The sequence below is a fragment of the Dendropsophus ebraccatus genome, chromosome 5 (assembly GCF_027789765.1).
Source record: "Dendropsophus ebraccatus isolate aDenEbr1 chromosome 5, aDenEbr1.pat, whole genome shotgun sequence".
Lineage (NCBI taxonomy): Eukaryota > Metazoa > Chordata > Amphibia > Anura > Hylidae > Dendropsophus > Dendropsophus ebraccatus.
The window spans coordinates 89618756-89629246 of record NC_091458.1 but is presented as its reverse complement, the minus strand read 5'-3'; positions in this window follow the sequence as shown (position 1 = coordinate 89629246).

Genomic DNA, 10491 nt, shown 5'->3' with positions numbered 1-10491 from the left:
GGGTGTAGTTTCCATAATGGGGTCACTTGTGGGGCATATCTACTGTCTTGGTAACCTGGGGGCTTTGTTAATTTAACATGGCTTCAATGATCCTTTCCGGCCTCAAGAGGGCACTCTGTCCTTTTGGAGGCTTGTCCTGTGTCCACTTAGTAATGTATGTCCACTTGTGGGGTATTTCCCCCTTCGGCGGAAATTGCTCTGCTCATTCCCCATCCACCCCACTTTTAACCCCTTGAGAAAATGGAAGATTCCAGGCTAGACCAACCTTTTAGTCTAAAAAATTTAATTTTTTATACTAAAATGTTGGTCAAGCTTAGAATCTTTCATTTTCACAAGGGGTTAGAAGAAAAAAATACCCCCTAAACATGTAGAGAATTTGCCCCCGAGTATGGAAATACCTCACATGTGGACTTAAAGTGCCAAGCGGGCGCAAGGAAAGCCTCCAAAGGGAAGGAGCACCGTTTTGGAAGCTTGATTTGGCGAAAATAAAGGACGGACACCATGTTGACTTTACAAAGCGCCTGTGCTGCCAAAACAGTGAAAATACCCACAAGTGACCCCATTATGGAAAGTACACCCCTCAAGGAATCTAAAAAGGGGTGTAGTGAGCATATGGACCCCACTGGTGGAAGGCACATAGGTGGAACAATGTGCTGTGAAAATGAAAAAATTCATTTTTTAATTTTTACAACCCATTGTCCCATATTGTGCCTGCCACCAGTGGGGTCCATATACTAACTATACCCCTTGTTACGTTCCTTGAGGGGTGTAGTTTCCATAATGGTGTCACTTGTGGGGGGTTTCTACTGTTTTGGCAGCACTGGGCCTTTGTAAAGGCAACATGGCCTCCGTCCTCCAATCTGGCCAAATCCAGCTTCCAAAATCCAAACGGCGCTCCTTCCCTTTGGAGGCTTTCCTAGCGCCCACTTGGCATTTCACGTCCACATGTGGGGTATTTCCGTACTCGTGGGGAAATGCTCTACATGTCTAGCAGGTTTTTTTCTTTTTAACCCCTTGTGTAAATGAAAAATTCGAGGCTAGACTAACTTTTTGGTCAAAAAAAAGTAATTTTTCATTTTCTTAGCAGATTGTGCCTGCCACCAATAGGGTCCATATGCTCACTACACCCCTTGTTACGTTCCTTGAGGGGTGTAGTTTCCATAATGGTGTCACTTGTGGGGGGTTTCTACTGTTTTGGCAGCACTGGGCCTTTGTAAAGGCAACATGGCCTCCGTCCTCCAATCTGGCCAAATCCAGCTTCCAAAATCCAAACGGCGCTCCTTCCCTTTGGAGGCTTTCCTAGCGCCCACTTGGCATTTCACGTCCAAATGTGGGGTATTTCCGTACTCGTGGGGAAATGCTCTACATGTCTAGCAGGTTTTTTTTCTTTTTTAACCCCTTGTGTAAATGAAAAATTTGAGGCTAGACTAACTTTTTGGTCAAAAAAAAGTAATTTTTCATTTTCTTAGCAGATTGTGCCTGCCACCAATAGGGTCCATATGCTCACTACACCCCTTGTTACGTTCCTTGAGGGGTGTAGTTTCCATAATGGTGTCACTTGTGGGGGGTTTCTACTGTTTTGGCAGCACTGGGCCTTTGTAAAGGCAACATGGCCTCCGTCCTCCAATCTGGCCAAATCCAGCTTCCAAAATCCAAACGGCGCTCCTTCCCTTTGGAGGCTTTCCTAGCGCCCACTTGGCATTTCACGTCCACATGTGGGGTATTTCCGTACTCGTGGGGAAATGCTCTACATGTCTAGCAGGTTTTTTTCTTTTTTAACCCCTTGTGTAAATGAAAAATTTGAGGCTAGACTAACTTTTTGGTCAAAAAAAAGTAATTTTTCATTTTCTTAGCAGATTGTGCCTGCCACCAATAGGGTCCATATGCTCACTACACCCCTTGTTACGTTCCTTGAGGGGTGTAGTTTCCATAATGGTGTCACTTGTGGGGGGTTTCTACTGTTTTGGCAGCACTGGGCCTTTGTAAAGGCAACATGGCCTCCGTCCTCCAATCTGGCCAAATCCAGCTTCCAAAATCCAAACGGCGCTCCTTCCCTTTGGAGGCTTTCCTAGCGCCCACTTGGCATTTCACGTCCACATGTGGGGTATTTCCGTACTCGGGGGGAATTGCTCTACATGTCTAGCAGGTTTTTTTCTGTTTTAACCCCTTGTGAAAATGAAAAATGTGAGGCTAGACTAACATTTTAGTTAAAAATATAAAATTTTTCATTTTCACGGCACATTGTTCCACATTTGTACCGGTCACCAGTGGGGTCCATAAGCTCACTATACCCCTTGTTGCGTTCCTTGAGGGGTGTAGTTTCCATAATGGTGTCACTTGTGGGGGGTTTCTACTGTTTTGGCAGCACTGGGCCTTTGTAAAGGCAACATGGCCTCCGTCCTCCAATCTGGCCAAATCCAGCTTCCAAAATCCAAACGGCGCTCCTTCCCTTTGGAGGCTTTCCTAGCGCCCACTTGGCATTTCACATCCACATGTGGGGTATTTCCGTACTCGGGGGGAATTGCTCTACATGTCTAGCAGGTTTTTTTCTTTTTTAACCCCTTGTGAAAATGAAAAATGTGAGGCTAGACTAACTTTTTGGTCAAAAAAAAGTAATTTTTCATTTTCTTAGCAGATTGTGCCTGCCACCAATAGGGTCTATATGCTCACTACACTTCTTTTTACGTTCCTTGAGGGGTGTAGTTTCCATAATGGTGTCACTTGTGGGGGGTTTCTACTGTTTTGGCAGCACTGGGCCTTTGTAAAGGCAACATGGCCTCCGTCCTCCAATCTGGCCAAATCCAGCTTCCAAAATCCAAACAGCGCTCCTTCCCTTTGGAGGCTTTCCTAGCGCCCACTTGGCATTTCACGTCCACATGTGGGGTATTTCCGTACTCAGGGGGAATTGCTCTACATGTCTAGCAGGTTTTTTTCTTTTTCAACCACTTGTGAAAATAAAAAATTTGAGGCTAGACTAACTTTTTGGTCAAAAAAAAGTAATTTTTCATTTTCTTAGCAGATTGTGCCTGCCACCAATAGGGTCTATATGCTCACTACACCCCTTGTTACGTTCCTTGAGGGGTGTAGTTTCCATAATGGTGTCACTTGTGGGGGGTTTCTACTGTTTTGGCAGCACTGGGCCTTTGTAAAGGCAACATGGCCTCCGTCCTCCAATCTGGCCAAATCCAGCTTCCAAAATCCAAACGGCGCTCCTTCCCTTTGGAGGCTTTCCTAGCGCCCACTTGGCAGTTTATGTCCACATATGGGGTATTTCTCTAAACTGCAGAAACAGGGCAATACATTTTGTGGTGCATTTCTCTGGTAATAGGTTTTCTACTATGAGAGAAATTGGATTACAATATAATTTGTGCACAGAAAATTGAAATTTTCGATTTTCTTACACATTTAGCTTTTATTTCTGTGACTCAACTAAAGAGTTAAAAAACTTTTTGGGAGTGATTTTGAACAGTTTAGGGGGTGCAGTTTCTGAAATGGGGTGATTTGTGGGGGGGTTATTACATACAATCCCCTTAAATTCACTTCAAACCTCAACTGGTCCCTAACAAAAGCTGATTTTGAAATTTTCTCGAAAATCTGGAAAATTGTTGCTAAACTTTTAAGCTTTCCAGTGTTTTAAAAAATTGAAAGCAAGTTTAAAAAATGCTGCCAACATAAAGTAGACATATTGCTAATGTTATTTAGTGTCTAATTTATGTGGTATAACTATTTTCCTTACAGGCAGAATATTTCAAAGTTAGAAAAATGAAAATTTTCCCAATTTTTCACATTATTTTGTGATTTTTCATAAGTATTCGCTATAAATATCCACTCAAATTTACCAGTAATTTAAAGTAGAATATGTCACGAGAAAACAGTCTCAGAATCATTAGGATATGTAAAAGCATCTAGACATTATTAATGGATAAAGTGAAACAGGTCAAAATCACAAAATTTGGCCTGGTCCACTGGGTCATTTTGGGCTGGGTCCTCAAGGGGTTAAGGATATAAATCTGTCAGGGGCGTAGCTAGGATTCACAGGGCCACATAGCAAAAAACTGTAAGGGCCCCCTCCCCTACGCACAACACAAAGCACTACATGCATATATATATATATATATATATATATATATATATATATATATATATATATATTCTGTGATGTGGCCAGAGGCAGAATCCTGCCTGTAGCCACAAAATGGGCAGACAGAGCAGAGAGCCAATGACCGCTTGCTCTGTCAGTCCACTGTATTTAACTAAGAGGGCCCATTAGGAGCCCATCTGGATAAATACATAGGTGCAGAAGCAGACTACCTTCTGCACTGCAGTGTATAAGTGACCCAATGTTTAGAAGACAAGGAAATCTTTGCTCTACTGCTGGTGCACTGATAACCCCTGACCTCTGTTGCTCTGTACAAAGGTCAGGGGTTAGAAGGACACAGAAGGCTCTTATCTTCTCCCCTGGGCCCCCCTCCTGCAGGGGCCCCATAGCAACCGCCTACCCTGCCTCTATGGTAGCTCCGCCACTGAAATATGTATAGTCTGTATAGTAACAGCCTGAGGTTAGTTGGGTGAAAGAGTTACGAGCAACATTGGATATTACTTTACTGAAGGAGTAGTAGATGCTTGGAAAAAACTTCCAGCAGATGTGGTTGGTAAATCTACAGTAACTGTATGTAAACCTGCCAGAGACAAATATATATCTATCCTAAGATATTATGAAGGGAAATATTATAAGGGCAGACCAGAAGGACCAAGTTGTCTTTTTTTGCTGACAATCTTCTATGTATGGTGGCAAAAAAGGCATTAATACTGCATGGGGGTACAGGGGACATTATTCGTTTGGAGGCACATGGGGCATTATTACTGTATGCAGACATTATTCCTTAATAGGGTTTATGGAGCATTATTACTGCATGGAAACACAGAGGGCATATTTACCCCTTAGAGGACAAGGCCAATTTAAATTTTTGCGTTTTAATTTTTTCCTCCTTGTGCTTAAAAGGCCATAGCACTTGCATTTTTTCACCTAGAAACCAACATGAGCCCTTATTTTTTGCGCCACTAATTGTACTTTGCAATGACAGGCTGAATTTTTTCATAAAGTACACTGAAAAAGCAGGAAAGAATTCAATGTGTGGTGAAATTGAAAAAAAACACACATTTCTTTTATTTGGAGGGTATTTTTTTTTATACCGTTCACCCTGGGGTAAAACTGACTTGTTATATATGTTCCTAAAGTCGTTACAATTACAACAATATGTAACATGTATAACTTTTATTTTATCTGATGGCTTGTAAAAAATTCAAACCATTGTTAACAAATATATGTTCCTTAAAATCGCTCTATTCCCAGGCTTATAGCGCTTTTATCCTTTGGTCTATGGGGCTGTGTTAGGTGTCATTTTTTGCGCCATGATGTGTTCTTTTTATTGGTACCTTGACTGCACATATAGGAATTTTTGATCGCTTTTTATTACAATTTTTCTGGATTTGATGTGACCAAAAAAGTGCAATATTGCACTTTGTGATCTTTTTGCGCTTGCGCCGTTTACAGTGTGAGATCAGGAATATGATAAATTAATAATTCGGGAGATTATACACGCGGCGATAAAAAACATGTTTGTTTATTTATTCATTTTTATTCAGCTGGAAACAACCGAGTGCCGAGCCGGGATCAGCGCCATTACGGCGCAGACCCCGGCCCGAGCCAGACGTGTGGATTGCTCCTCCGGGACAACATCCAGGAGGAGCAATCCACCCCACTAGACACCAGGGATTGGCTGCATCAGGTAATCGGATGCAGCTGTCATCTTTGACAGCTGCATCCAATTACCTTATTAGCAATCACTGCAATCGGACGGTGCCCGCTAATAGCCACGTTCCCGGGCTACATGCGGCACCCGGGACCGCGGCGATTAAGAGCGTGGCCGCTGCGCGGCCCTACTCTGAACACCTGTAGGAGGCCCTGGACGTACAGGTTCGTCCAGGGTCGCCCAGGGGTTACTGTATGGGGGTACAGAGGGGCATCCAAGAGTAACAGGTTAATTAGCAGCATTGCAATCCATCCTCATAGGTGTGTGGATGGAAGCTTGCTATCCCACAACGTAATCCAATAAACAATGCACACCACCACTTACATCACTTGTTCAATTCTTTATTTAGTGACTTTGTACATTGCAGTCTTAAAAAGACACACATCACCATTGTACACTGTAAAATACACCATCATGTGATGTTTCTCCATGCAATGCTATATGGGAAGGCCACAGGTGGCTCTATCAGGATGGTGCCTTTTACCATGCACAGTGGGGATGTATGTCTTGTTAAGATTGTTATGTACAAAGTTACTATATAAAGAATTTAGCAAGTGATCTTGTTAATTGGCAAAGAAGGGCATTACAAGTGGGCATAGGGTGCATTATTAATGTGTAAGGGTACCACTGGGGTATTATTAGTGAATGGGATCATAGTAGAGTGGGGGCATAGTAGTAGTTTATCTCCATAAACTTTTTTTTTCTTTAAATAATTCCAGATATTGATTTAATAATTTTGCAGTCTTTATAATTTGAATGTATTGCTCTGCCATGTGGAGACCAGCAGAGGGCACCAATGTTCTGTTCATATGCTGTGTTACACAGGGATCTGCAAGCATAAGAATGATAGTGACTGCATTAGGGAGGGATGCTTTGTCTGGTTCAGAGATAATAGAATATAACATATATAAAGAATTAAAAAGAGGCATTTCTCATTTAAAATATATGGAAGTTAAAAGAGTGTTCTAAAATTTAAGAAAAAATGCTAAATGAAGAAAACAGACCTGGCATAGTGTTCTCTAAAGAGGCATGAAACACATGAAATGTCCTACAGCCTTAGGTCAAGTTCACACACTGTATTTTTGAGTAAAACAATGGCTGTTAATACAGGTTGTAACAACAGGCTTTATTTATTAACAGTGCTCAACAACAGTGTACTGAATAGGACAACGGCCATAGTGTATACACCTTATATACACTACGGCTGCTGAAAATAATTGAAAGGTCTATTTTCTAGGAAATAGATTGTGCTCACAGTGTAGAGTATGGCTCCCGGGCATACTGTACACTGTGGTCAATGGTAAATTTGAGTGTAGGCACAATGATGTCATATCATCGTGGTGGCCAGAACAGGAAATCAGCTCCTGGTGGCTCTTAAGCTGTAGGCCTGAACCCCCCTAAAAGTCAATGGGAGTTAGGCAAATTGCTTTACACAAATATGCACATGAATGTTTTTGGCTTTTTGACCTCCTCCTGTGGCTGCAATCAGGCCAGAAGAGGCTGGGAAACTATCTTTAACTGTAAGGACTCTCACAGGGATGCCTCTGCCAACAAGCTTAATAGCAGAGTTGACCCTGGTTCCCAATTTAGACTGCAGGTGGTGAGCGGCCAGGACGTTTGAATCCCCCCACACACATAAACACACACCTGGTGCTAGAAAACATGGCTAATGAGGTAATCATTTGTAATGCAACTAGCAGGTCCTGTACGTGTTACATGCACCCTCAGGAGATGCAGTCTCCTACTACGACATGTAATAATAAATAGATGTGGGAAAGTGACCTGGGTGGGTAACGACAGTCGTATATTGGAATATACTACAAAGGTATATACTGTGTGGTAGTTAAACCCACAGCTCAAAAGAGCAGTGTTAGTGTGGAGTGGGAATAGATACTACCGCACACTGTGTGCCTCTCCATGTTTGATGTTAGATTAGGTGGAAGAATAGAATAAGAGGGACACTTTAAAGGGAAACTATCAGCAGGTTAGAAGCACCTTACCTCTTGATATCTCCCTATAGAACACAGGGCACTGAGTATGAAGTTTCTTACCTTCATCCTCGGCATCGTTCAACAATATTCAAAGTTTAATCCATGTGCAAATAGGTAGTTTTGGTGCAGTGGGGGTGGGGGAATATCCACATGATAGTAAAATCCTGTCATGGGAGACAAATGTTGGACATGTTAATGTAGCACTTGCACTTTATCCATTACTCCCTACTGATGCCTGTGTGCTTCCTCTAACTGTACTGTCCAGGTGTTGTTTGTGGTCTATCTATACCATTTCTGCATTTCTGTTATTATAGTGAATTGCTTTTATAATAGTGTTGTTTAAAAATTGTTTACAACAAAGGAATCATTGTTTAATATTGGAGTATATAAGCTTTATTTCGGGTGGATACCATTTTTTGTAGGATTGTATAATAAGTGGGTAGCCACACCATAGTGTATATGATATTGGTCTATATAGGATTTAGAATAGAATAAGAGGGACACTTTAAAGGGAAACTTTCAGCAGGTTAGAAGCACCTTACCTCTTGATATCTCCCTAAAGAGCACAGGGCACTGAGTATGAAGTTTCTTACCTTCATCCTCGGCATCGTTTCCACAATATTAAGAGTTTAATCCATGTGCAAATAGGTAGTTTTGGTGCATTGGGGGTGGGGCTGCCAGCCTTAGTGCACCGATACACCCCAGACTGGCCCGCCACTGCTAAGGAATAAAAGGCCTGTCGAGGATCGATAGGTAGGCCAATCCCCAGTGCACCAAAATAACATATTTGCATATGGATTAAACTCTTAATATTGCATAAACATCACCAAGGGTGATCATCTTCAGTGTCCAGGGAGATATCATCAGGTTTGATACTTCTTTTTCTCTTTAAGGAGTTATTCAAACACAATAGTTAGGCAAGGTGCAATTCCTTTTATTTTTAGGGGTTTTGTGTTTATGCCCTTCGCCCTATGGTAAAACTGACATGTTATCTATGTTCCTCAAGCCAGTACAATTACAACGATATGTAACTTGCATGAATTTTATATTAGTTGATGGCTTTTAAAAAATAAAACCTTTAAAAAAAACAAAATGTGTTTAAAATTGCTCTATTCTCATCCTTATAACGCTTTTATTGTTTGGTCTATAAGGCTGTGTAATAAGTCATTTTTGCACCACAATCTGTTCTTTCTTTCAGTACCTTGTTTGCATATATGTGATTTTTTGATCACTTTTTATTACATTTTTTCTGGATTTGATGTAAACAAAAATAAGCAATTTTGCACTTTGGTTGGTTTTTGCGCTTACGATATTTACTGTGCGAGATCAGGAATGTGATCATTTATAAAATGGGAAAAGGGGGGTGATTTAAACTTTTATTAAGTGAGGGTATTTTTTTTAATAATAAAAACATTTTATTATTTTTTTCACATACATTAATTAGAAGCCCCCTGGGAGAAGCTCCCATTGAGATCAATGCTGTGTTTATAATAGAGCACAGATCCATCAGATAAGTGTTCTATTATTATAGTCTGCAGCAGACCAGATACACTGATTGCAGGGCCGGGATCAGCGTCATTCGGCGCTGAGCCCTGGCTGGCTCAGTACAAGGGATCAGGATATCAGGGCTACTACTACTACTACTACGCCGGGAGTCTTCTCTGTTTACCCTTAACGGCCGCATAACGGGTATACCCATCATGCGTCGTTTAGAGGTTAAAAGGATTTTATGATAATACACTTTTGGTATGTGTGGGTCCCAGTCTCTGTTGGTGGTGACAAAAATGGTATACAAATGGGAGTCAGCCAAGTGCAGTCATGCATCTGTTTCCATTTCTTATATTTAGGGGAACTAAGCACAAATGAAGTGTGACCTGTCGTACACTAGGGGGGAGATTTATCAAAGGGTGTAAAATTTAGACTGGTGTAACCAATCACAGCTCCTCTTTTCCTTTCACCAGAGCTGGAAGCTGAGCTGTGATTGGTTGCAGAGGGCAGTTGCACCAGTCTAAATTTTACACCATTTGATAAATCTCCCCCAATATGTGTATTATCAGCAGGGGCGGATTAGGGTACCAGGGACCCCGGGCTGTTCAGAAATTGTGGGCCCTTTGCAAACCACGCCCCCTCTAGCCCTGCCCCGACCCCACTAACCATGCCCCAACTAACATTACCTGATAACCATGCCCCCACTTGCTACCCACAATCCACCTCAAAGCAGTGGAAGCATAAGCAAAATTTGGGGGGTGCAGGGGGGGCAGTGGCTCCTGGGCCCACACTGGCAGGGGCCCACTGAGGTCTCAGAGGCTTAATGCTGTCTGCAAAAGCTATATTTCTTTTGCAGACAGCCTGCAGAGCGATGAGGAAGGACCTGTGGTGACGTCATAAGGGGACGGGGCTGAGAACTGGAGAGGATTCTTGTGGATGAAGGGCCTGTGGTGATGTCATGAGGGGGCGGGGCTGAGAAGATGCTGGTGCATGAAGTTCATGTGATCATTGTCCTCTTATATCTCCTCCTGTAATGTGATTGATAGATAGATAGATAGATAGATGGATGATAGATAGATAGATAGATAGATAGGAGAGAGATAGATATATAGATGATAGATAGATAGATAGATAGATAGATAGATAGATAGATAGATAGATAGATAGATAGGAGATAGATAGATAGATAGGAGATAGAT